This window comes from Phocoena sinus, chromosome 2 (assembly GCF_008692025.1).
Source record: "Phocoena sinus isolate mPhoSin1 chromosome 2, mPhoSin1.pri, whole genome shotgun sequence".
NCBI lineage: Eukaryota > Metazoa > Chordata > Mammalia > Artiodactyla > Phocoenidae > Phocoena > Phocoena sinus.
This window is the reverse complement of record NC_045764.1, coordinates 36,563,809-36,590,707: the sequence shown is the minus strand read 5'-3', so window position 1 is coordinate 36,590,707 and position 26,899 is coordinate 36,563,809. Positions and strand designations below refer to the sequence as shown.

Sequence of the window (26,899 nt, the reverse complement as noted above, 5' to 3'; positions counted from 1 at the left end):
CTAGTCTTCCTCCCTCCTTTTCCCTGCCAGCCCACCATCCTCCACAAAACTGGTGAAATTACCCACCCTAGTGCACCAAAGTTTAGTGGTTTCTTGGTGTTTCCTAGCTGTGGAATAAAATTTGTTGCCTGCTCTTGACATACAGCGTGGATTAATCAAATTTTTATATTTTCCTAAAAGAAAGTGAATTTTTCTTTGTGTGTGACCTGAGTGACCCCCACCCCTGCAACTAGGGGTCACTGGCCCTTGGTAGATTATCTGGAGTTACTGAAAGTTTCCCTGTGAAAGTGTGGTTGAGAAAATGAGACCCAACTTTCTGTTCCTGAAATAGTGACTATAATTTTATCTTGAGCTCATGGGCTGTGAGTTCTGTCATCATTGTGTTCTTATGCCTTTTGGTGTATAGAATCTCATTATCTTGCCAGGCCTAGCTATAAAGATAACTGTTTTTAAAATTTTTCTTTAATGCCTATTATATACATAAAGTGCTTTGTATTATATATATATATATATATATATATATATATTTTTTTTTTTTTTTTAGTGCTTAATATTATTGCCACCGTAACTCTAAGTTTGGTTCTTAAGAGTGATGTTATGAATGTCACAGCTCTATCGGCTCAGACCTGCTCTGGGCTGGCCCTGACCCTATCCTTGCTGGAGCGAGTGTTGGGATGGGACCTGTGGTCCCTTCTGGCACAAATGTTCCCTGTGAAGTGGCTTATGACACTGGTTTTCCCTTGGGTGGCTTGCCTGTTTGGATTGAGTTCTTCAGTAAGGGAAGGTTTGTGATGTGAGACCGCAGGGTGAGGCAGACATCTCAGAATAACCTAAAATGCCTTAATGGGCAGAGTATTTTTAAAAATAAACATAAAAAGCAATCAAAGAACAGAGGGAGAAGTTGCTTAGGACATGAGTAAGCCCTTGGTGGTATCCAAAGTCAGTGGCTTCAGCCTGGTTTCTCAACACAGTGGGATGGTAGGAGGCATTGGACTCTGAAGTTCTTAGAGAGTAGACTGTTCATATGAGTAATATCCCCCTTTCCTTGATGCCTCCTATGTGGTAGACACTGTGCTGGATGCCTTTCAGATATAATCTCATTTCAACCCTGTGAGGTGGCTAGTGTCATTTCCCTTTTGCAGATAAGGCACCAGAGGTTAGAAACTCACCCAAGGCCATGCATTAAGATGGGATTCAAAGCCATTGCTCCTGGTGCGTTGCTCTGAGAACCACCTGTCTCTATTACATCTACCATTCTGTGGCCTTCTGCTAGGCAACAGACATCGCAGGTCCACCTGGGTTTTAAGCAGGCATCCTGAATCTGTGTTATTAAGATTTTGTTAAGTCTTGACTTACTGGGGCAGTTGGTTCCAGCCCTACCTTAGGCTCCCATGTTTGTGGAAGTCGCAGCCATATTCAGCCCTATCCCAGTTAATTCCTCAAGTAAGGCATTTTGTGAGGCCCTCTGATCTGTCCTCTTCACTCTCTAAAGTGAGTTGGCAGGCATCCCTCAGGGGTACTTTTTCCTCTCCCTCGTGCTCAGGCTGCAGGTAGCCTTCCCTAGCCAGGACCTCCGTAGGAGCCAGCCTGGAGTGCAGCCCCTCGCCCCCTTCTTCTGCCCACAGTTCTGCACATACATATCCTCCCAGACTTAGGCCCAGCTGAAATCTTTCTTGAGGCCCTGGTTATACTTGCACTCTCTTTCCCTTGCTCTTGGGACTTTCTCCTATAGCCCTTGTGGGCTCGGTTTTCTCTTTTGAGCCTCCCGCTGGATTATAGGTCACTTGAGGGCAAGGACTGTGTCCTAGTTTCATTACGGTTCCCCAAGTGTTTGGCACACTAAGTAAATGTTCGGATAAATACACCAGTCTCTAAGGCTGAAAGGGCTTTTATTCATATTCCACGGGTCTATCTCACCTGTTTAAATTTAACCAAAATTATTGGAGTGTGTTGTTAAATGTTATAATAAAAAGCCAAAATACCCTGAAGCCAGTGATTCATCTGTGGAGTGATTAGTAAAGCTTTTGCCTCTCATTTTGGCCGTGTCAGGGTTGAGCAGTGTTCCTGGGTCTCGTCCTTCTCTTCTACTTTTGTTCTGCTCTGGTAAGAAGAGTGGTGGAATATCTTGTCAGAGAGCTGTTTTTTTTTGTTTTTTTTTTTTAAATTATTTATTTATTTATTTATTTTTGGCTGTGTTGGCTCTTCGTTTCTCTGCGAGGGCTTTCCCTAATTGCGGCAAGCGGGGGCCACTCCTCATTGCAGTGCGCGGGCCTCTCACTATCGTGGCCTCTCCCATTGCGGAGCACAGGCTCCAGACGCGCAGGCTCAGTAATTGTGACTCACGGGGCCAGCCGCTCTGCGGCATGTGGGATCCTCCCAGACCAGGGCTCGAACCCGTGTCCTCTGCATTGGCAGGCGGATTCCCAACCACTGCGCCACCAGGGAAGCCCCAGAGAGCTGTTTTGACAAGTTTTGTGTTGCAGTTTCTTAGCTACAGGCCTCGTATGCAGTTTGCCCATCTATATAGACAGGAAGGATATCACAGATTTCCCCAGACTTTGGGGATGGCCTCAAAGAACTCAGCAAGGGGGGCTTGCCTGTTCTTTTATTCTGTGTGGATTGGAAGCACACCTTCGATCTGTTGAGTTCATGCTCATTTACTGTCTGCGTGCCTTTCCCTTTCATGTCCTGCTAGTGTAAGTACAACAGCTGCTTCAGCCTTGTCCCTCTGCTCACGGGACAAGCAAAGGGCTGGTGGCACATCAGCAGTTTCCACGTGGTCTTCAAATGTTTGCGGTTGCCGGCAGGTCCCTCGTGAGGTGTATTTGAAAGAACGGAGGTGGAGGAGCCAGAGGTGTTTGTTTTTAAGTCCAGCACTGTGAGGTACCGGCTGTGTAATATTTGGCAAGTTCTGATCCTAAGTTTTCTCAAGCATAAAATGAGACTAGAATACCTGGGTTTGGTGAGGATCACTTAAAATAATCTGTGTGAAAGTGTTCTGTAAACTCCAAAGCCACCAGTACATGTAAGGATTGATCTTTTTCTTTCAGTTACCTTTTTCAGAGGCAAACTTTGCTCAAATATATATGCTTTTTTTTTGTTTTTTTGCTAAATTTTTTTTAAGATTTTTGTTTTTTGATGTGGACCATTTTTAAAGTCTTTATTGAATTTATTGCAACATCGCTTCTGTTTTATGTTTTGGTTTTTGGACCGCGAGGCATGTGGGATCTTAGCTCCCCGACCAGGGATCGAACCCACACCACTTGCTTTGGAAGGCAAAGTCTTAACCACTGGACCACCAGGGAAGTCCCTATCTGCTTATTTTTTAAAGCACATCTCTTCCTTTTTAAAATATATTTTTGTCTTTTCCCTAATATTTTATTGTGAAAATTTTCAAACATACAGCAAAGTTGAAAGAATTACCGCGTGTATACCTACCACCTAGATTCTGCTGTTAACACTTTCTTTTATTTGCTTTACCACTTCTCTCTATCCCTTTATCCACCCAGAAATCCATTTTACTTTTGGAGTCATTTCCAAGTAAGTTCCACATATCAGTATACGTGACTCCTGAACACTTCAGTATGCATATCACCTAGAATTAAAAATTTACCTTTTTTTTTTTTTTTTGTACAAGTGTGTATGCTCGTGTAATGCAAATCTCTGTCAGGATACAGAATATTACCATCACCCCAGAAAGTTCTCTGTGTTCCTCTTGCATTCCTAACCCCACCCACTAACAACCACAGGTTTGTGTTTTTTTTAACATCTTTATTGGAGTATAATTGCTTTACAATGGTGTGTTAGTTTCTGCTTTATAACAAAGTGAATCAGTTATACATATACATATGTTCCCATATGTCTTCCGTCTTGTGTCACCCACCCTCCCTATCCCACCCTTCTAGGTGGTCACAAACCACCGAGCTGATCTCCCTATGCTATGCGGCTGCTTCCCACTAGCTATCTATTTTACGTTTGGTAGTGTATATATGTCCATGCCACTCTCTCGCTTTGTCACAGCTTACCCTTCCCCCTCCCCATATCCTCAAGTCCATTCTCTAGTAGGTCTGTGTCTTTATGCCTGTCTTACCCCTAGGTTCTTCATGACATTTTTTTTTTCTTGACTTCCATATATATGTGTTAGCATACGGTATTTGTCTTTCTTTCTGACTTACTTCACTCTGTATGACAGACTCTAGGTTCACCCACCTCATTACAAATAGCTCAATTTCATTTCTTTTTATGGCTGAGTAATATTCCATTGTATATATGTGCCACATCTTCTTTATCCATTCATCTGATGATGGACACTTAGGTTGTTTCCATTTCCATCTCCCGGCTATTGTAAATAGAGCTGCAATGAACACTTTGGTACATGACTCTTTTTGAATTATGGTTTTCTCAGGGTATATGCCCAGTAGTGGGATTGCTGGGTCATATGGTAGTTCTATTTGTAGTTTTTTAAGGAACCTCCATACTGTTCTCCATAGTGGCTGTACTAATTCATGTTCCCACCAGCAGTGCAAGAGTGTTCCCTTTCCTCCACACCCTCTCCAGCATTTATTGTTTCTAGATTTTTTGATGATGGCCATTCTGACTGGTGTGAGATGATATCTCATTGTAGTTTTGGTTTGCATTTCTCTAATGATTAATGATGTTGAGCATTCTTTCATGTGTTTGTTGGTAGTCTGTATGTCTTCTTTGGAGAAAGGTCTATTTAGGTCTTCTGCCCATTTTTGGATTGGGTTGTTTGTTTTTTTCTTATTGAGCTGCATGAGCTGCTTCTAAATTTTGGAGATTAATCCTTTGTCAGTTGCTTTATTTGCAAATATTTTCTCCCATTCTAAGGGTTGTCTTTTGGTCTTGTTTATGGTTTCTTTGCTGTGCAAAAGCTTTGGAGTTTCATTAGGTGCCGTTTGTTTATTTTTGTTTTTATTTCCATTTCTCTAGGAGGTGGGTCAAAAAGGATCTTGCTGTGATTTATGTCATAGAGTGTTCTGCCTATGTTTTCCTCTAAGAGTTTGATAGTTTCTGGCCTTACATTTAGGTCTTTAATCCATTTTGAGCTTATTTTTGTGTATGGTGTTAGGGAGTGATCTAATCTCATACTTTTACATGTAGCTGTCCAGTTTTCCCAGCACCACTTATTGAAGAGGCTGTCCTTTCTCCACTGTACATTCCTGCCTCCTTTATCAAAGATAAGGTGACCATATGTGCGTGGGTTTATCTCTGGGCTTTCTATCCTGTTCCATTGATCTATCTTTCTGTTTTGTGCCAGTACCATTCTGTCTTGATTACTGTAGCTTTGTAGTATAGTCTGAAGTCAGGAAGCCTGATTCCTCCAGCTCAGTTTTTCGTTCTCAAGATTGCTTTGGCTATTCGGGGTCTTTTGGTGTTTCCATACAAATTGTGAAATTTTTTGTTCTAGTTATGTGAAAAATGCCAGTGGTAGTTTGATAGGGATTGCATTGAATTTGTAGATTGTTTTGGGTAGTAGAGTCATTTTCACAATCTTGATTCTTCCAATCCAAGAACATGGTATATCTCTCTCCATCTATTTATACCATCTTTAATTTCTTTCATCAGTGTCTTATAATTTTCTGCATACAGGTCTTTTGCCTCCTTAGGTAGGTTTATTCCTAGATATTTTATTCTTTTTGTTGCAATGGTAAATGGGAGTGTTTGCTTGATTTCACTTTCAGATTTTTCATCATTAGTGTATAGGAATGCCAGAGATTTCTGTGCATTAATTTTGTATCCTGCTACTTTACCAAATTCATTGATTAGCTCTAGTAGTTTTCTGGTAGCATCTTTAGGATTCTCTATGTATAGTATCATGTCATCTGCAAACAGTGACAGCTTTACTACTTATTTTCCGATTTGGATTCCTTTTATTTCCTTTTCTTCTTTGATTGCTGTGGCTAAAACTTCCAAAACTATGTTGAATAAGAGTGATGAGAGTGGACAACCTTGTCTCATTCCTGATCTTAGTGGAAATGGTTTCAGTTTTTCACCATTGAGGACGATGTTGGCTGTGGGTTTGTCATATATGGCCTTTATTATGTTGAGGAAAGTTCCCTCTATGCCTACTTTCTGCAGGGTTTTTATCATAAATGGGTGTTGAATTTTGTCAAAAGCTTTCTCTGCATCTATTGAGATGATCATATGGTTTTTCTCCTTCAGTTTGTTAATATGGTGTATCACATTGATTTGCGTATATTGAAGAATCCTTGCATTTCTGGAATAAACCCCACTTGATCATGGTGTATGATCCTTTTAATGTGCCTTTGGTTTCTGTTTGCTAGTATTTTGTTGAGGATTTTTGCATCTATGTTCATCAGTGATATTGGCCTGTAGTTTTCTTTCTTTGTGGCATCCTTGTCTGGTTTTGGTATCAGAGTGATGGTGGCCTCGTAGAATGAGTTTGGGAGTGTTCCTCCCTCTGCTATATTTGGAAGAGTTTGTGAAGGATAGGTGTTAACTCTTCTCTAAATGTTTGATAGAATTCGCCTGTGAAGCCATCTGGTCCTGGGCTTTTGTTTGTTGGAAGATTTTTAATGACAGTTTCAATTTCACTGCTTGTGATTGGTCTGTTCATATTTCTATTTCTTCCTGATTCAGTCTTGGCACGTTGTGCATTTCTAAGAATTTGTCCATTTCTTCCAGGTTGTCCATTTTACTGCCATAGAGTTGCTTGTAGTAATCGCTCATGATCTTTTGTATTTCTGCAGTGTCAGTTGTTACTTCTTTTTCATTTCTAATTCTGTTGATTTGAGTCTTCTCTCTTTTTTCTTGATGAGTCTGGGCTAATGGTTTATCAATTTTGTTTATCTTCTTAAAGAACCAGCTTTTAGTTTTATTGATCTTTGCTATCGTTTCCTTCATTTCTTTTTCATTTATTTCTGATCTGATTTTTATGATTTCTTTCCTTCTGCTACCTTTGGGGTTCTTTTGTTCTTCTTTCTCTAATTGCTTTAGGTGCAAGGTTAGGTTGTTTGTTCGAGATGTTTCCTGTTTCTTAAGGTAGGGTTGTATTGCTATAAACTTCCCTCTTAGAACTCCTTTTGCTGCATCCTATAAGTTTTGGGTCATAGTGTTTCCCTTGTCATTTGTTTCTAGGTATTTTTTGATTTCCTCTTTGATTTCTTCAGTGATCACTTCATTATTAAGTAGTGTATTGTTTAGCCTCCATGTGTTAGTATTTTTTACAGATCTTTTCCTGTAATTGATATCTAGTCTCATAGCATTGTGGTCGGAAAAGATACTTGATACAATATCAGTTTTCTTAAATTTACCAAGGCTTGATTTGTGACCCAAGATATGATCTATCCTGGAGAATGTTCCATGAGCACTTGAGAAAAATGTGTATTCTGTTGTTTTTGGATGGAATGTCCTATAAATATCAGTTAAGTCCATCTTGTTTAATGTATCATTTAAAGCTTCTGTTTTCTTATTTTCGTTTTGGATGATCTGTCCATTGGTTAAAGTGGGGTGTTAAAGTCCCCTACTATGAATGTGTTACTGTCGATTTCCCCTTTTATGGCTGTTAGTATTTGCCTTATGTATTGAGGTGCTCCTATGTTGGGTGCATAAATATTTACAATTGTTATATCTTATTCTTGGATTGATCCCTTGATCATTATGTAGTGTCCTTCTTTGTCTACAACCACAGTTTTTTTTTTCCATTGTAAATTATTTTTTGCCTGTTCTAGGTGTCATATAAATAGAATCTTAAAGAATGTATTCTTTTGTGTAAGGCTTTTTTCATTCAGCATAGTCTTTTTGAGATTCATCTATGTTGTTCTTTTTTCTTGCTGAGTATTATTCTGTTGTGTGACTAGATCACATTCACTTATTCATTCTGTTGTTGAGGGGATGGAAGGGCTGCTCTTAATTTTTGGCTATTAAGAATACAGCTGCTATGAATATTCTAGTATAAATTATAATGTGGGCATATGCTTTCATTTTCTTGGGTAACTACCAAGAAGTAGAATTGCTGGGTCATAAGATAGCTGTTATATTTAGCTTTTTAAGAAACTGCTTGACCTTTCTCCAGGGTTATACAGTTCCACACTCCTGCCAACAGTATATGACAAAAATGCCATTGGTCTACGTGCTTGCCACCGTTTGGTGTTATCAGTCTTTTAATTTAGCCATTCTGGTGGGTGTGTAGTGGTATCTCCTTGTGGTTTTGATTTTCATTTCCTTGATGGCTAATAATTTTGAGTATGTTTTCATGTGCTAATTGATTGTTTATATAACTTCCTTTTTGAAGTTTTTATTTTAAATGTTTTTTATTAAAATGAAATATAAATATTTTCATGATCTCTGGGTAGGGAAGGACTTATTAAACAAGTTACACAAAGCAGTTACCATAAAGGAAAGGGTTAATAAATTCAACTAAGTTAAAATAAAGAACTTCTCATCAGAAGAGAGTGAAAAGGGAAGGAAACCATAAACTGGAAGAAGATATTTGCAACACATAACACCAGTGAAGGATTGGTATCCAGAATAAATATAGAACTCTTACAGTAGATAAGAAAAGGACAGCCCAGTTGAAAAATACACAAAGACTTAGGGAGCTTATCAAGAGGAAACCAAATGGCCAATACATATGTGAAAAGATGTCAGCCTCACTGGGGAAATGCAAATTAAACCACAATGAAATAACATTTTACACCCACCAAATGGGCAAATGTTTAAAAGCCTGACAGTATTTTTGAGGAATTCTTCAACACTGTAAGTAAAAGCATAAATTGGTTGGAAAACCGATTGGAAAACCATTGTCATTACCAAGTAGAGTTAAACATGTGACCCTATGACCTTGCGGTTTCAGTCCTAGAGACACGTGTATTGAAACATGCATAAGAATGTTCATAGGAGCATTGCTTTTAATAGCAAACTTTCTGATAAAACCCAAATATCTCTCAGCAACATAATGGATGAATAAGTTGTGATATGCAAAGGAGTGCTTTTCAGCTTTGAAAATGAATGGCTTAAAAAAAAAAAAAAAGAAAAGAAAAATGAATGGCTTATAGGTACAGATATGGACATAGATCAATCCTCAAAAACAATGTTGAAAGAAAGAACTTATAGAAGAATTTATAAAGTATAATTCTTTTTATTTAAAGTTTAATAGCTAAATAGTATGTTATATAGGAATATATGTGATGTACCTATAGATATTAAAACTATAAAGAAAACTAAAGAAATAATTACAATAAAATTCAGTTAGGCAGAGAAAGTTTATTTTACAGACTAAAATGATTAGCAGGTTAATTGAGTGCCTAGTACAGAAGATACAGGAGCCAAGCAGAAGGCCCTGCCCTCAGGGCAGAAAGAGCCCTCTCTGGAAGTGTGGGGGCAGGCCTCTGACCTGGAAGTGAGGATGACGCCTGAGGGATGGAGTGGGTGTTCAGGAGAACTGGCAGGAGCTTGGTCTCGATTGGTCAGAAGGTGCAGAGGGAGGAAGGGAGGGAGGGGTTTGGCCTGGGCTAAGAAGACTGGGAGGACCTGGATGGGTAGAGAATGGGGGTGTGTATGGGGTGGGGGGTTGCTGGCTTGTTCCACAAACAGCGAGGAGGTTGACCCAGGGATAGGAGGGAAGGCTTGAAAGCCAGGTTAAGGAGTTTGAAGTCCATCCTGTAAATTTCAGAGAACTTTCATTTTCAGCATTGTAGTTACAGGATGAATGTATTTTATGAAGATTAAGTTTTAGGAGGAAAGTGCACTGGGTGGGGTAAGGAAAAGTTAGAGGCGGGGCATCACCCAGGGGGCTATCGTGGTTCAGGCACAAGGTCTGACCAGGTGTAACTAGGTAGTACAGTGGTTTGGGAAAGGAAGGAAGGAAGAGCTGGCAGGCTAGGGAATGGATTGGATTTGGGGAGTGAGGGATGAGGGAAGTGGAGGGTGACTCAGAGGTTGGGGTTTACCAGCTTAGAAGGACTGTGATAACATGCTCAATTTCTACAGTGCCGTATAGTTGACTGGGAGCTATTTTTTTTTTTTTAACCAAAGTATATTTGATTTACAATGCTGTGTTTTCTGGTATACAGCAAACTGATTATATATATACACACACATATATATATACACACACACATATATATTCTTTTTCATATCCTTTTCCATTGTAGTTTATTACAAGATAGTGAATATAGTTCCCTGTGATATACAGTAGAACCTAGTTGTTGATCTATTTTATATGTAGTAGTTTGTATCTGCTAATCCAGAACTCCTAATTTATCCCTCCCCCCTTCCCCTTTGGTAACAGTAAGTTTGTTTTCTAATGTCTGAGTCTCAGAATTGTTTCTGTCCATGGAAATCTTTAGTAAAAGGCGAAAGATTTATTTGATCTGAAGAGAAATCAGAGAATACTGAGTGCAATTTTTATACATCATCTCATTTGATGTTCACCAAACTCCTGTGAGGTAGGAAGGAGGGATTTTATTTTCCCTGTTGAAGACCTAAAAGAAGCAGAAATTTAAAGAGATCAAATGACTTGCCCAAGTTTGTGGTGACTGCTTACAGAAACAGGTTCACTATAAGAGCATAGGGTAGAAGTCAGAGAAAAGAGAGGTTAGGGAATTTTTAAAAGCCTTTCTTGTATCTTGGTTCTGGATTTATTTTATAAAAGTAAACTTATTACTTTTTCTCTTACAAAAGTAATGTTCATTTTAGAAAACTTGAAAAAGAAAAGAACCTTAAATTGCATAATCAGGAGATAGCTACTCATAAAATGGTAGTATGTTTCCTTCCATCCATGTAGATCACTTTAAATAACTGTAATTAAAAACTATTTTTTAAAATGGTTTTATTCTTTTAGTCCTAGGAAATATTTAATAGTTATTTCTTCAAATGTTGTCCCCCCCTTCCATTTCCTCCCTTCCCTTCTGCAGATTCCTCCAAATGATTGGATTTAGGCACATGTTTGATCTGTCCTCTGTATCTCTTCAGTTTTCTTTTACTTCCCATCTCTGTGCTATAGTCTGGGAGGGTTCTTTAGCTCACTCTCCTAGCTCATTGATTCATTCCTCAGGGTCTACTCGGCTATCTAGCCCTTTGAGTTTTTGTTTTTTTAATTTATTTTATTTTTGGCTGCACTTAGCCTTTGTTGCTGCGTGTGGGCTTTGCTCTAGTTGAGGCGAGCAGTGGCTTCTCTTGTTGCGGAGCATGGGCTCTAGAGCGCAGGCTCAGTAGTTGTGGCGCATGGGCTTAGTTGCTCCGCCGCATGTGGGATCTTCCCGGACTAGGGCTCGAACCCGTGTCCCCTGCATTGGCAGGCAGGTTCTTAACCACTGAGCCACCCTTCGAGTTTTTTAATTGGACAGTTTTTGTGTTCAAGATTTACGGTGTGTTCTTTTTATAACTGCTTATTCATGGGTTTTTTTGTTTTGTTTTGTTACAGCATACTTGTTATCTTTTTGAGTATATTAATTATATACAGTTTTTTGTTTTGTTTTTTTTTGTGTGGTATGCGGGCCTCTCACCATTGTGGCCTCTCCCGTTGCGGAGCACAGGCTCCGGACGCGCAGGCTCAGCGGCCATGGCTCACGGGCCCAGCCGCTCCGCGGCATGTGGGATTTTCCCAGACCGGGGCACGAACCCGTGTCCCCTGCATCGGCAGGCAGACTCTCAACCGCTGCGCCACCAGGGAAGCCCCTTAATGAGACTTTTAACTTTACCATACCCAAGTTCCTCACTTTATGGAGGAGGGAAGGGCAAAGTATTCTCTTGTCTAGTGGTTTTATTGTATCAGAAGCAATAAAGAAATTGAACACTTGAAATTTCTGGTATCATTTGGGTATCAGAATTTGGATATCATTAGTGAAGTTGCTTGATTATTGCAAAATGGTTATTTTTTCATTTTAAAGTCATATACAGATACCTATTTTTTTCTTCTAGGTTTGTAACCCATACATTTGGAGTTGGAGTTATGCAGTGTTTATGTAGTCATTCACTACATATTTGACTGGCTTCCTTTACTGCCCTAACATTTTTATTTCTTAAGAATAAATCAATAAATGAATATTTATTTATTGCTGGTGTTGGGTCTTCGTTGCTGACTGTGAGCTTTCTCTAGTTGTGACGAGCGGGGGCTACTCTTCTTTGCGGTGTGCGGGCTCCTCATTGCGGTGGCTTCTCTTGTAGCGGAGCACGGGCTCTAGGTGCGCGGGCTTCCGTAGTCGTGGCACACAGGCTCAGTAGTTATGGTGCACGGGCTTAGCTGCTCCGCCGCATGTGGGATCGTCCTGGACCAGGGCTCGAGCCCGTGTCCCCTGCATTGGCAGGCAGATTCTTAACCACTGCGCCACCAGGGAAGCCCCCCTAACATTTTTAGATAAAAGCAGGAAGTCTTGTTCCTTTTGCCTCCCGAAGCATTTATGCCATATCTTTTTGTTATTCTAGTGTTAAGGGTCCTAACACTAGGGTCCTGAAAAGCCAAAGATTCCAAGTGAGGTGAGGCTTTATTGCAATAAAGCCTTGCCTGGGATGAAGGCAGGCATGAGGTCGGCCTGGCACTGCGGTCCAGCAGTATTATCAAAAGTTCAGAACACCATTATGGGGGTAACTGATAGTTGACGGTATGAGCCAACATATACTTGTTTTTAATGCTGACAAAAATCAGTACTTCTATTAGACACTCATCTCTACAATGAGATTAGTTTTCAGAGACTGAGTTAGAAAGTGTTTTAGAGGCCGTCTAGTCTCACTTCTCCCCCATTGTAGGAATTCACGCATCAACTTTGCATCTACACAGAGAACTCTGGTTTGGTAAGTTTACGTGATAGTCACCGATTCTTTATTAGACAACAAAGTATTGGATCACAACAAAATCTTCCTTCATTCATTCAAGCCACATTTATTTAGAGCTTACTGTGCACTAGGAACTGCACTAGGCATTTGCAGGTAATGTGAGATGAGTGACATAGCCTCCCCTTTTAGATGATACACTTGTTAGGGAATAGGCTTGCCTCTATTTGTATTTGTCTCCCTGACCCCTGATTCTCCAGTGCTTGTGCAGAAATCTGAATATACCATTGCTGTGATACAAAGAGGGCAGGAGAATTAGCATCAGACTTGGATTTGAATTTTGGCTTTGGTACTTACTCAGCTGTGAGCTGGGGCAAGTCATGGAACTCATCTGTGAGCCACAGTTCCTTGTATATAAAATGAGTGTATGGGGACTTCCCTGGTGGTGCAGTGGTTAAGAATCTGCCCACCATGGGCTTCCCTGGTGGCGCAGTGGTTGAGAGTCTGCCTGCCGATGCAGGGGACGTGGCTTCGTGTCCCGGTCTGGGAAGATCCTACATGCCGCGGAGCGGCTGGGCCCGTGAGCCATGGCCGCTAAGCCTGCGCGTCCGGGGCCTGTGCTCCGCAACGGGAGAGGCCACAACAGTGAGGTCCGCGTACCACAAAAAAAAAAAAAAAAAATCTGCCTGCCAATGCAGGGGACATGGGTTCGAGCCCTAGACTGGGAAGATCCCACATGCCGCAACTGCGAGCCACAACTACTGAAGCCTGCGTGCCTAGAGCCTGTACTCCACAACAAGAGAAGCCACCACAGTGAGAAGCCCACACACCACAACAAAGAGCAGACCCCACTTGCTGCAACTAGAGAAAGACCGCGCACAGCAACCAAGACCCAACGCAGCCAAAAAAAAAAAAAAAATGAGCATATGAGAGAAGGTGTGAGAAGATACCTGTCACGCACCATAAACATGACAGATTTTTCTGGTTTCTCTTTGCTTATTGATCAGAATTGTGTTTTCTCACCAGTAGGTCAGGAGAGAAGGAAGCTCTGTTAAATCCTTTCAGTGCTGCTGAATATACTGATAATGGAAAAATAAACAGCGGTGCAGTGGTTTTCTGGCCTGTAAACCAAAAAACAGTTTTCAGTGCCAAAAGCTATGTTTGTCTTGAGAGGCCAAGAATATTTCTGCAACTTAGGACAGCTTCAGATCCCACATGAATCTCTTTGGTAATGGCACAGTTCTGGTTTGGGTTCACTTGTTTACAAGGCTAGCTTTGCTACAAAAGTTTGCTTACTGTGCTCAGTTTTTTGCTGGAGTAAAATAACGTAGGCTGGCTGGAGAGGGTCTCTGGTCAGGGCTAGTAGGAATTGAACTTGTTCTTCCAGTGGGCAGTCTCTGGCCAATCGGAGCAGCGTGCCTGTCCCATTGCCAGGCTCTAGAAAGCCCTGCGAGCGTGACACTTTCTCTGGGCCCTGGCTTTTCCCCACCAGGTTGCTTTGGAGTCAGTGGTTTCTAATCGGTGGCATGAGGGCTTTGCCCTGCTCCCAGTATTCTCAGCCTTCTCTACTACTCAAGAGCCAGGTTGCTAAAATGATCTACCTTCTTCTTATTTCTCCGTCATGAGGAAAATTTCTGGAATTTCTACCCTACCTAAGCTATTCTTCTGAAAAACATGTCTTCAGACCTTATTTCTGTCGTTCCCAGATAAGCTGATCCCACATGCAGATGTCTGAGACATCTGCTACCCTGCAAGCAGAGGTTCAGAGGAGGTGCAGGGTGATCAGATGCAGACCTGATTATGCCATTCCCTGCTTCAAACCCTCTGTGGCTTCCCACTGCCAGATTCAGACTCCTTTCCATGACCTCAAAGCCCAGCCTGATGTACCTTATGCCCGCTTCTCTAGCTTTATCCCATGCCTTTACAGACTGAATGCTTCAAATACTTACTTATACTTCTAGGAACTTAAAGACCTCTGGGCTTTTGACTGTGCAGTTTCCACGAAAGTGCTCTGCTGAGACTTTCTCCCCAACTTAGTCAGCAGAAATAGCAGAACTTTGGCGAAGGTAGAGCTCTGTAGGAAGTATCTTGTGTCTGGAAAAAATGCCGTCAAATTTTTGTGTTTGTGAAATTCCATTACTAAAAAAAAAAAAAAAAAAAGACAAGCCTAAGATGGGACGAAGGGTTCTAACTGTCGAAGTCACGCGTGCGCAGAAGATGGAGAGGTCCCTGTAGGCTGCGCTGGGGCAGCATTTACCCTCCTGCCTGTTTCACTGTGGCCCTGAGGGCCCAGGGAGTTGAAGGAGGTGGGAGAGAATGGATGTCCTAGGGAGCAGAGGAGCGTGCTGGTGGCTGATACAGCTTATCCTTGCTCACCTCCTGGAGGGGTCTGAGACTGCCGAACTGGTCTTTCCTTGGTGGGCCCCTGAAGAAGTCCCTTCATTACAAATGAAAGAGATCTGGATTTGATGGTGCACTGCTGAGGGTCAGGTTGTGTGGGACAAACATGCTTTTTTCTCTGGTCAGCACCTATTTTCACCTGGCTGGTTCCACCTTGACTTACTGAAAACACGGGACACTAACCTGAAAATCAACTCAGATTGATCAAATGTAACAATAAAACCATCATGTATTGAATGTTTACTACATACCAGGTACTGTTCTAAGTACTTTATGTGTATTAACTAATTTAATCTTTAAGAAAACCCAGTGGGCTTGGTGTCACGCTAAAGGTTACCTTTAAGAGTAAGAAAACTGAGGCAAGTGGGAGGTTTAACGATTTCCCCGAGGTTTCCTGGCTAGAAACTGGCAGCACCTGGATTCAATCCCAGTACACTGATTTCTGAGTCCATACTCGACATTGATACTTGTGTACTTTTCATTTTACTTTTGGAGATTTGTGAGATACTATGAATTTTTTTGTTTATCTGTTTTTTGAGGCAATTTTCCTGATTCTATTGGTCAGGATTCTTTTGATTGCAAGTTACATCAACCTAATCTAAATAAGCTGAGGCCCAAAGTGAAATCTGTGGGCCACCATAGCCTGGCTTACGTAACCAAACCATGGGAAGGACAGGGGTGTGCCCACCTCTGGGCCACATGAAACCAGGACCCTTCTCCATCTTTCCCTTTCCTGTGGTGTCATCTTCATTTTCTTGGGCTGCTGCTTTCTGCTCAGCAAGAAACAGTGCCCACCAATAGCTCCTGGCCTCATATTTCACAGCTTCATTAATGGGGCGGGACTGAGCCTCTTCCTTTGATTCCAATTTGAGAGTCCCCGGGAAGAGCCAGGACAGCCTGGCTTGGAACGCCTGCCTGCCCAGCGGCCCCTGGTGGCTTCTGTGATGAGCAACAGCTTTCACAGAAGTAGGTAGTTGGATGGGGGAGCAGCTCTCAGAGGAAGGGAGGGTGCTGGTCAGACAGATGGTAGCTGCCCCTGCACTGGGGTTCAGCCCAAGCCCCACAGATGCTTTTCAGCTTGAGAATTAATACTGCTTTTTATGTGTAATGACAGTTATTATTCCTAATTCTGACTCTGAGGCAGTTTGCACTCTCAGTTATCAGAGAAACTTTCCAGTAATTCTGTTTGCTAAGAGAAGAATGGATAACTTGTGGGAAAATTTCCACAAGTTTTGACATAGAAAGGGCTTTCCAGTTGACCCGCTTCCTTACTTGTGTATTCTGCCTAAAAGATACTTAGTGATGCTGTATTGCTCATTACGTCTCTTTTTATCCTGTGGTTTCATAACTATTACTTTTTCTATTCTGTTTTCGCATTCCAGTGGCAAGATCACTGCATTCTGTGTTTTTGTGTTTGTTTCGTCAGTTAACTGTATCTTGGGCAAGTCATCCAACCTTGTGGACCTTAATTCCTTCAACTGTTAGGATAGGCTGACTGTTGTAACAAACCCCCAAATATACAAAAGTCTCAACTTGAAAGAAGTTGCTCAGTCACGTGAAGTTTAAGATAGGTGTTCCTGATCAGTGGAGGACTCTTCTCTAAGTGGCGATTCAGGGACCAAGGCTCCTTCCATCTTGTGGCTCTGCCATCTTCAACACATGGCTCCCCAAGATCATTGTGCACGTCTGCACGGACAGCTTGCAGAAGGGGAAAGAGCATGAAGGACTGTGGGTGAGAGGTTTTTAGGGACCAGATCTGGAAATAGTCCATGTCTGTTCCATTGGCCACTTGGCCACACCTGACTGCCCTGGAGGCTGGGAAATGTGATCCATCTGTATCTGTTTGTGCCCAGGAAGGAGAGGAACTGTCTTTGAACAGCCAGCCAGTCTCTACCACTCCTCTTTGGTAACTTTTGTAATTCTTCTCCTTTTCCCCTCTCCTGTGCATAGCAGTTGTGAAGTTTGGGTGGGATTGAGCCCACCTTCAGCGCCAGGGTGGTCCCTAATGTCCTTATTGCCACAGTTATTTATTCAGTAATAGATGCATAACCCAGGCCTAAGTCAGACAGCACATGAAGTCCTCTGGTCCCAGTCACTGGTTCAAAGGCAGGCATGTGATACAAACTGTCTCAATTTGACTGGAGTGGTTCAGGGATAGGTGTCCCCACCCCCACCCCACCCCCCCCCAGTGAGGACAACACCAGCTCCTGGGCAAGAACAAGCTCAGAGAATTGCAGAGTCCCAGAGCCAGAGTCCCTACCGAACCTCTCCTGAGGCTCGAAAGATCTCATTCTGCACTTCGTGTTTGCATGAGTCGATAAATCCACTTTATCACACAATAATTTGAGGTTAATTTTCCTTACTTGCAGCCAGAAGCATCCTGACTGATAGAACTTAAGAAAGGGAAGGGGAGCAGGGAGAGAGAAAGGATAGAGTCTGGATGTCTAAGTTCTGCTTGGCTCGTTGCTGCCACGTCTGTGGTGTTTCTCCAAATACTTGAAAACCCAAGCAGGGTCCGAATGGATGTTATCCTAGTTTGACTTCTGAGTTCCCTGGAATTACAGCTGAGATAACTATTTTTTAACATTCTTCTTTTTTCTACCTTTAAACAATAATTTCTCTCTGGATTGAATGACAGCTTCATTGAAGGGTAAATTTGGACATTTTATTTGTCTTCTACCAAAGTGAACAGAGCATAGTTCATATGCTTTCTTTTCCCATGTTTTATTTCAGCAACTTCTCTAAAGTTTGCCTTTTCATCAAGAAAATATATGGAATAAATGTACACATTGCAGAAGACATTTGGTTTATATAGCTGGATATTATCTCTATATTATATAGGCCTTCTTTATTTCTTGAGTTGAAATGTTCCAAGCCCTTTTGAAATTTGAACAGTTTATCAAATTTGTTGATTTTATAGCACCTCCATCTTGAAAAAGAATGCCACATGGTGTTCCTGAAAGAACATTTTGAGAAAATTATATGATATTCAATAAGGCAGTTGAAAATAACCTGTTAAGTATTTAGGAATTGTTCAAGAAACTAACTTGCACAGCCAGAAGCCGTTAGCTCAGTGCACAGACACCTCATACTGCTGTGGTGACAAACGTGAACCTGAAGGTCCAACCCGACTCATTCAGAGTATGGAGAACAGCAGAGGGCTGACGACCTCTTCATTAGAACTGCCCTCCTTGGCTTATTCAAAAAAGATTTGAGGTAAAGAATACTTACTGTAGGATTAAAAAGGAAGCAGATGAAGAGAATTGGGGCCAGGGCACACAGGGGTAGACTTATCAGTTGAGTCAGGTGTCAGGTCGTATGTGGCAATGCATGCCACAGAGACTTGCATGGTTGCCAGGGGCTTAGGTCACACATTTGGCTCTGAGCTTCTACAGCCTCAACAGATAGGAAAGCAGTCCCAGAGTTCCTGAGATTTAACAGAAGCCAGTGACTCAGGAGAAGTGTAGTTTCTGAGCCTAGGCCTGAAGAAATCACTCTCCCTTTTTAAGGGTCAAGGCTGTCAACAATGTTCCCATAATAAATATGGTGGTGAGTGTCCCTCGTTGCAAGCTGAGGGCGTGATACTTGTGGGCTCCAGGTCAGGCCAGAGCAAGTGGACCCAGCACCCTGCTAATTGGATTCAAGAATTAAAATTTAGTCTGTCTGGGAGAATGTGACATTATCAATTTTTAATCTTGGCCAATTTTATTTACATTTATTTGATTAGAAGTGAAGATCAGTCTTTTTCCAAATGTTTATCAGCGATTTGTAATTTCTCTTTTGTGTATTGTCTGTTACTTTGGCGATTTCCTATTGGAGAACTAGAGGGGTTTTTTTCAATTTGTATGTAATTTTTTTTAAAGTTACAAATATTATTAGTCCATTCGCCACTTATGGTTAATAACTTTTTTTTTTCCTAGTTTGCCTTTTAAATTTGCTTATGGAAGATGTTCCTAGGATTGCTTACTGAAATGGGATAAGCAGTTGTGCTGGGAGTGGGAGGATGGGGTTAGGGAAGCTGGCCTGAGAAGGGGGAACATTTGGAATAGCCTCTCTAAGGAGGGGAGAAGGTGTGGTCGGGGGCGTGGAGAAAGCGCCCTGGGCAGCGCGTGGCACCCAGCTGCCTTTGGGCATCACGCATTGACATTCCATTCTGCAAGGTCGTGTTACTCTCCAGCAGGGCTCTGCCACTCGTGTACGTGGGCATGAGCAGGACAGTTGGGCTGACCTGGAATTGGAGTTTTGCATTTCTCAGAATGTCCACTAGCTATTGACAAGGCACACAAGAGAGCAAGAGTACGGGCTGTGAGTTTGGGTTTGACAGAAGTAGCTGACCCAAGAAGAAGTCTGGGAGTTAAGGATAACGGGTGAGCTAAGGCCTGGTAGTCTCAGTGAAAGGCACACAAGCCTCGTGCTCAGCACAGCGCCTGCTGTGTAGAACTGCTCAGTACCACTAAGTCTCCCAGCAGCGTGCGCTGGCGGTGAGCAGTGAGGACGACAGAAGAGGCCAGCCACAGAGGCCCAAAGACGGGTAAAGAAATCCTGCTGTCGGAGGGCACAGGGTGGCACTGGAAGGGGGGGCCCGAGGAGCTTCCAGTATGCTGGTAGTGTTGCTTCTCCATCTGGGTGCTGGTTATACAGGGGTGTTCAGTTTGTGAAAATTCATCTGTTTGTACACTTGTGATATATGTACTTTTCTCTGTGTTCAATAAAAGGTAAAGAAATGAAAGAGAGAGCGAGTGCACACTTCGGTGCCAGACCACCTGTTTTCAAATCCAGCTCTTTATAGCCACTTTATAGCTGTGGGACCTTGGGAAAAGTATTGAACCTCTCTGTGCCTCAGACTTCAAATCATGTAAAAATGAGGATAATAATAGCACTTAGACCCTAGGCGTGCTGTGAGGATTAAATGACTCAATACATGTCAAGCGCTCTGAATAGTGCCTAGCAAATAGTAAACACTGCCTATTCTTAGTTATTTTGGTTAATAATGGTTATTGCTATTATAAAGCGAAGAGGTATGAGAGAGAACTGATGAACTGGGAAGTTGTGGTCAGAGAAAGCTAGTGGACATTCTGTCAGATGATGTCCTGAGTGTGGCCATTGCAGTGGTGCCTGAGTGGGGGTTGGGTGGACCGGACCGGGGGTCAGTCAGAACTAAACGGAAGGAACTGTCGTGGGGTGGCGTCGCCACGTGAACCTTGACCTCGCCTAGGACATGAGGTGGAGAAGACTGATGTCGAGTCCCAAGGCCCCTAGTGAGTGTGAGTAGCCTGTGGCCTCGCAGGGTAATTTGAGTCTCAGAGGGTCAGAGCTGGGGTGGCTGTCTGGGAGTGACAGTGGGGGCATCAGGAGCAGCGTACCTCTGACAGAGTGGTCTGGAGGAGGGCAGCTGTGGGCTTTGCGGAGTTTTATTCCAGGGCTTTCCCAGCAGTCTCTCTGTTGCATAGTTAGTGGCACAGAGAGGTGTCAGAAGCCAGGTGACATTTGCTGTGCTGTGACAGTGAAATATAGGTTAATTACATCTGCTCCAGTGTATTTTCCGAATTCCGTTCTCAGTCGACTGGTACTTGTGATGGTCTGCCTGGCTCTCTGTCACTGCCTTTCTCCTTGGACCTTGGCTAGATTTGTTTTGCCCCACCAGACAGACCCTTCCTCCTCACCATGTAACTCCCCCCACCCCCCACCACCAATTTAGTTGCAGGAAATTAAAGTCATCCTAGTTCCACGCTCTGGGACAGTCTCATTTCTAGTAACTGGCCCTTGTTGCTGCGGACACACTGCCATCTTTAATTCCACTGCTGGGTATGGGTCTTGCTCTTACATTCTATCCCGTTGCCTGCCAGTGCCCGGGCTTCCCCACAGCTGAGGCCTCCTTTGCATTTGGCCATCCCCCTTTTTTGACTGTAGGCCCCAAGGATGAGGTCCTAACCACCTGACCGTGACTCTCTGTCCTCACTTGACTGTCTGCCCGAATCCGTGGTTGGGGAACTAGATGCCGCATGCATGCCGCAGCTAAAAAAAAAAGATCCCGCATGTTGCAACTAAGACCCGGCGCAGCCTAAATAAATAAATAACATAAAATATTAAATTAAACAAATAAGATAAAAATGTTTTCAGTTAGCATTTTTGACTTAGTGGGTGACACAAAGTAGAGTCAATAATGATCCAGCTACCTTAATCTTTATCCTCTGACAGATTAGGTATACTTCCACATTTAAATAGATGTTTGTTTTTTATAATTCAAGTTGCAAAGTTACATTTACATACGTTTGTGATTGCAGTCCATTAGGAGTCATTTAATTTCATAACAGAGTTGATTTTTATCACATCGAAAAATGAAAAAAAACTGCATTATTTCATTGCAAGGTTGGAAGCACAGTATGCTAAACATTATATGGTTGTAAACCACTAAGACTCTGAGTTTGCCTGTCACTGCAGCATCACGTAACGAAAGCTGACTAATACAGCAGCAGCCTAAGGGGGTCCGAGTACCCCAGGACGATGTTGGGTAAGGGAAGCTCCAACCAGGGAACGTCACCAGGTAAGACTGGCAGATGACAGAGCCAGGAGGTGTGTGAGATTGACAACAGCAGTACCTGTGACAGTAAGAGACGTGCCCTTCCTCACGCAGAAGAGGCCAGATGATTTGTTGAGATATTAACGTTGTATCCCTCCCTCCCCTGGCTCTTTCAAGCAGGGAGCCAGTCTCTTGGTATTGCTTGCCTTTGGGTATTTTGGGTGGTCAGAGCACAGAAGCTTCCGGAAGTCGATGGCTCTCTTTGGTAATAACCTTGGGTCTGTGGAGATTCTGTGACACATCCTAGAAGAGGAAGAAAGGGTGGGCTTTTAAGAGCTAAAAGGAGGGAGAGAGAGAGATTTCTCCCCAAGTCGGAAAGGGGCAGTGTGTGATTAGGGCAGGGGAGGGTAGGGAGAGTCCCCACGCCCTGACTCCAGGCAGTGTGAGGAGGTGGCAAGGCCTTGGAGGGAAAGGCTGCCAGGTACACTCAGGGAGGGGTCCGCTAGACGCAGAGTGCACACCTCTTGCCTGCAATTCCCACAACCCCGCGGGGCACCCCAGATCAGCTGAGTCCCCACGCCTGAGGGGTACAAGGGCTGGGATAGGGGACAGTCCTGCAGCCACTGGTATGACCAGAGGGGTCACCCCAAGCTTTGGTACTGTCTTAAGATCCCGGCACCTTGACAAACATTGGAGTTGGGGGAGGGAAGCTCAATGATATGCCTGAGATTGAATTTCTTAGCAGCTCAGTGGGATAGTGACTTAGAGTCAGCTTTAAATTGCATTAGAAGAAATAAAGAAGCATGCCAGACCGCTGCAGCTTTGCAGTCCCTCAGGCAGTCCCGAACCCCACCGCTCGCTCCCATGCCCGCCAGCAAGCAAGTGGCTACCGGACGGGAAGCTCCTTGCAACCCTCCCCCCAGGAGTGGAGGCTGACCAATTGCATGTCCCTGGGCGAGGGGCCCCCAAATTCTCCATCCTGAGGTCCTGCTAGAATGGGCTGTCAGAACATTTCCTGACCAGAGGGAGGTGGGGAAGCAGGGCCCAGGTCTGGGAGCAGGGGAGAGGCTAAACCACCCAATGGCGGGCATGGGGCACAGGGTGGGACATCTGTCACCCCACAGTGTGGCAGTGGGCAGGGCTGGCTCATCTTCAGCTCTGGCCCGACCAGGCAGGATACCTTCCTAGGGGTCCAGCTACACTCTTGTCTTCTACTATCAGCCACTGCCCACCAGGCCAGTTCATGATGGGATTGACCCAGGACAAGCCCTGGATGACAGCTGAGAGTACAAGGGCAACTGGGTGGTTAAGAGGCAGGTGGCCTAGGTGGTCCTTTCAGGCAAAGTGCCAACTTCTCATCATGGCTCATGAGGACGGTTGTGATGCAGCCCCTGATGACCGCCCTCATTTCATCTCTAGCCACTTCCCAGCACAGCCCCTCCCTTCTCCTAGTTCCAACCTCCCTGAGCTGCTTCCAGTCCCTTGAAGGGACCACATTCTCTCCTGCCTTGTGGCTTTTCTACAGGCTGCTTCATGTACTGGAACACTCCCTTCTCCCACTTAGCTCATTCTACTCATCCGTCAGGACTCAGCCCCTACTTGTCCCTCAGGACCAAATTTGGTCTTCTGTTCTAGGAAACCCTCCGAACCCCCAAATCTGGATTGGGGATCTGTTCTAGGCACCGCACAGCACTGGTTTTCTATCTTGGTCCTTGTCATACCTGTTATACAGGATTGTTTCACTGTCTGTTCCATAGGCTATTGTGTAATCTCTTGGATGCAGGAACTGTGTCTGTTTCATTTGTCATGGTACCTTTAGTACCTGATGTCTGATAAGGGGGATGGAAAGGGAAAGGGAAGGAAGAGAAAGAGAAGGGAGGGGAGGGGAGGAAAGGGAAGGCTGTTTTTGCCCTTCTTGCCTTGCCCACGAACCTTGAGACTTCCTTGCCTTTGAAGCTCTTCAATAAGGAAGCCTAGCATCCGGCCTGGATGGCAGTTTAGTTGAGTGGCTCAGGAGGCTGTGACTCCAGCAGTCCAGTCTCCGGCCTGGATTAAGCACAGGCTGGGGTGACGATACCCAGGGCAGCTGGAGCCACGTTGCCGGAGGGAAATTTTAACTGCAGCCAAGCAGAAAAGAGAAGTCAGAGGCAAGGGAAAGCCTGCATCTGTGTGAGGTGCAGCAGCGTGGACCTCAGAGGGCGGGTTGGGATGAAGGAGGGACACCAGCAGGGACTGCTTGTTGATCCCAATATCTGTTCCCCCTCTTTTCTTATAGTAAGTGTTTAACGGAATATATGGCCACCAGAATAAAATCGCCATCTCCCGGCCTCCTGTGCAGCTAAACGGGGCCACGTGATTAAGTTTTTGGCCGGTGAGATAGAAGACATGTTGTATGACTTCCACAAAGTGTCCTGAAGGGAGGGTCCATGCCCTTCGTCTAGGGTGACCCACTCGTCCTGGTTTGCCTGAGACTCTCCTGGTTTTAGCACGGAAAGTGCCACGTCCTGAGCCCTCTCTCTGTCCTGGGCAAACCGGGGGAGTCAGTCAGCTCCTTCTGCCAGCCTGTGAACGTGAGAGAAAGCGGCCTGGAGCCATGAGGCGCAGCCACGTGCTGGGGATCGAGAAGGCTGGGCTGCTAGACCTGCCTGCACAGTGAGTTCCGGCCGCTCAGATGGTCCTGAGTCTGGATCACCTGAGCCTGCATCTCTGATTACTCCCTTTGGGCTTTGTTGACCAGTGAGAAAAATCAACGTCTGTGCTGTATAGGCTGCTGTTACTTAGCTTCTCTGGCACATGAAGCTGCACCTAATCCTAATGGTAGGGAAACAGGACTAAAGCCTTGACAGATGCTGGTTTGTTGCGCTGCCAGTTTGCAGGGGGTGGGGGCTTGGTGGGCAGTCCTGAAAGTGCTCACTGTTCTCCGCAGAGCTGCCTCGGGGCTGCCCCTGGGAGTGAGGGACTGATGAGGGGTCAGGTTTCTACTCCCATCTCGCCAAAGGCTTCAGTGCTTCCTGCGCTTATATCCTTTGACAAAATTGTTCCCTTCCTAAGAAGCAACTTGAAAGCCACTGGTTCTCCAATGAATAGTGACAGCCTGACCCACTGTCCTTCTCCGACCCTACTGCTCCCGGCTGTTTAGCTCCTTCTTACCCCTTACATAGGAGTTGCACAAAACTCATTCAGACACAGGCATAGTAACGAACATAGAGACCAAAAGGAAAAGGAAATTAATCCTAGAAAGAGTTGCATAAGCCTAACCCCCGAGAGGACCTGGCACCAGACGATGCCGCTGGCAGCAGCCCTGTACGGACTCGCTGTGGCAGGGACCTCCCCGAGGGCCACTTTGGGATGGAATCTACTCCTGGGGGTGCTGCGTCATGCCTCAGGTGGCGGGGGCCTTGTTTCTAATGAAGCATCGCTGTTCCTGGACATACTGCCTTCAGGAGCACCTGTGCAACCCGGGAACTGTCTGCGTTTGTGGATAAGGCTGAGGGTGAGTTGTCAGCTCGGGGATGCACAAGGCAGGGGTAAGTGCAGACATGGATTCAGCGAACCTGGGAGTAAAGATTTCCCACTGGCCCCACCAGAAAGCTAGGCAGTTTGGGAGGTACTGGCAGAGCCCTATCCTGGAGGAATAACTGGGGTCCAAGACACCCAGGGCACGTGGCCTAGAACAGGGGGTCCCTGAAGTGCTACAGTTAAGCAGGAGATGGGGCAGCTCTCCCAGCCTGACCCCTAAAGGGAGGGCTTTGTCTTATGCTATCTCAGCCACCTCCTGGTTGTGCCGTTTCCTGCTCTGCAGCATGAGGGACATAATAATGCCTACTGCATGCACGTGGTGAGGGTGATGTGCAGAAACTCAGTCCAAGGCCTAGCTTGCTGTGGCTAAGCCGGTGGCTCCGGTCCGGTTCTCTCACAAGGTTGTGGTCAAACTGTTGGTCGGGGCTGCAGACCGTTGAAGGCCTGATCGGGCCGGAGGATCCACTTCTAAGATGGCTCACCCACGAGGCTGTTGGTAAGAGGCTTCAGTTCCTCTGTACATGGGCCTCTCCTACAGCTGCCTGAGTGTCTTCACCCCACGGCAGCTGGCTTCCTCCAGAGCAAGTGATCCAAGGGACAGAATGAGGTGGAAACCACAGTGACTTTTACCATGTAGCCAGCCTTGAAGTCACATGCGTCATTTCTGCAGTGTCCTACAGGCCACAGCGCCGTGCGCTATTTTTTAGTTTTTTGGTTTTTTTTCTTTGCCGCACCGTGCAGCATGCAGGATCTTAGTTCCCCAACCAGAGACAGACCCCGTGCCCCCTGTAGTGGAAGCCCAGAGTCTTAACCTCCAGACCACCAGGGAAGTCCTCACAGCGCTATTTAACAGGGCAGGGGCTACACAAGGGTGCGAGTACCAGGAGGTGGGGCTCGTCAGGCTCTGTTGGGGGTTGGGACCACGTGACCGCACAACCGCTGAACCAGTCCTGGAGCACCTGTTGCCTGACTTCTTGTCATGTGACGTAAGAAGTCCCGTTGTTACTGTGCTGCTTACAGCCCAAAGCATCCTGATAGCCCTTCCCCAAAAGTCCTTTGTTTCTTTGCTTAAAACAGCCAGTGTTGCATCCTGTGACTTACAAACTAAAGTCCTTGACTGATACCAGAGAGTAAGTTTAGACCATCAGCCTTGAAGAGGGAAAGGTGGGCTCCTGGGCTGCAGGCCTCCTCTGTGACTGTCACTCCAAACCTCACAAATCTGACCTGGTTGTCCAGGGTCTAAGAATAAGCACTGTGAGGGGAGAGAAAACCTGGCTTTTCCCTGCCTAAATAGTCACAGTCAGGTAAAAATACTAAAGAAAAATCCTTGCTGCAATGACATGACTTTGGTTCTGCCTGATTCTCCAGCTAGCTCTGTGGCTGAGTCTCTGTGGAGGGATGGAATCCTTCTCCTTCTTTCTCTCCTGGCTGAGATTCCCTGCTTCCCTTTGGGATGGGGCTGATTCCAGCAGAGATGCCCAGGTTCTATCCCTTGGGTGGCCAGCAACCAGGAGGATCTCACAAGTTGCCACCGTGGGCCAGCAGAACACTAAATTTACACAAGTCTGGTCTCCTACCAAAGGGAGGCCAGAAATCAGGATTCTCCGAGCTCTCTGTAGCCTTCATGTGGGACTGGCAAGTTTTCACATTTCAGAAGGAAGAGGAGCCTCTTTGAGCTCACCCTCTGTGATCTTCTGGATCAGCTGC

General features: G+C 44.6%; 1 protein-coding gene and 1 pseudogene across 1 annotated transcript in view; one reads left to right on the top strand and one right to left on the bottom strand.

Moving 5' to 3' along the window:
* PDE8A (phosphodiesterase 8A) overlaps positions 1 to 26,899 on the top strand; it is a 189,427-nt gene that overhangs the window by 6,206 nt on the left and 156,322 nt on the right. The window lies entirely within an intron of this gene.
* LOC116750257 lies at positions 10,268 to 10,375 on the bottom strand (annotated as a pseudogene).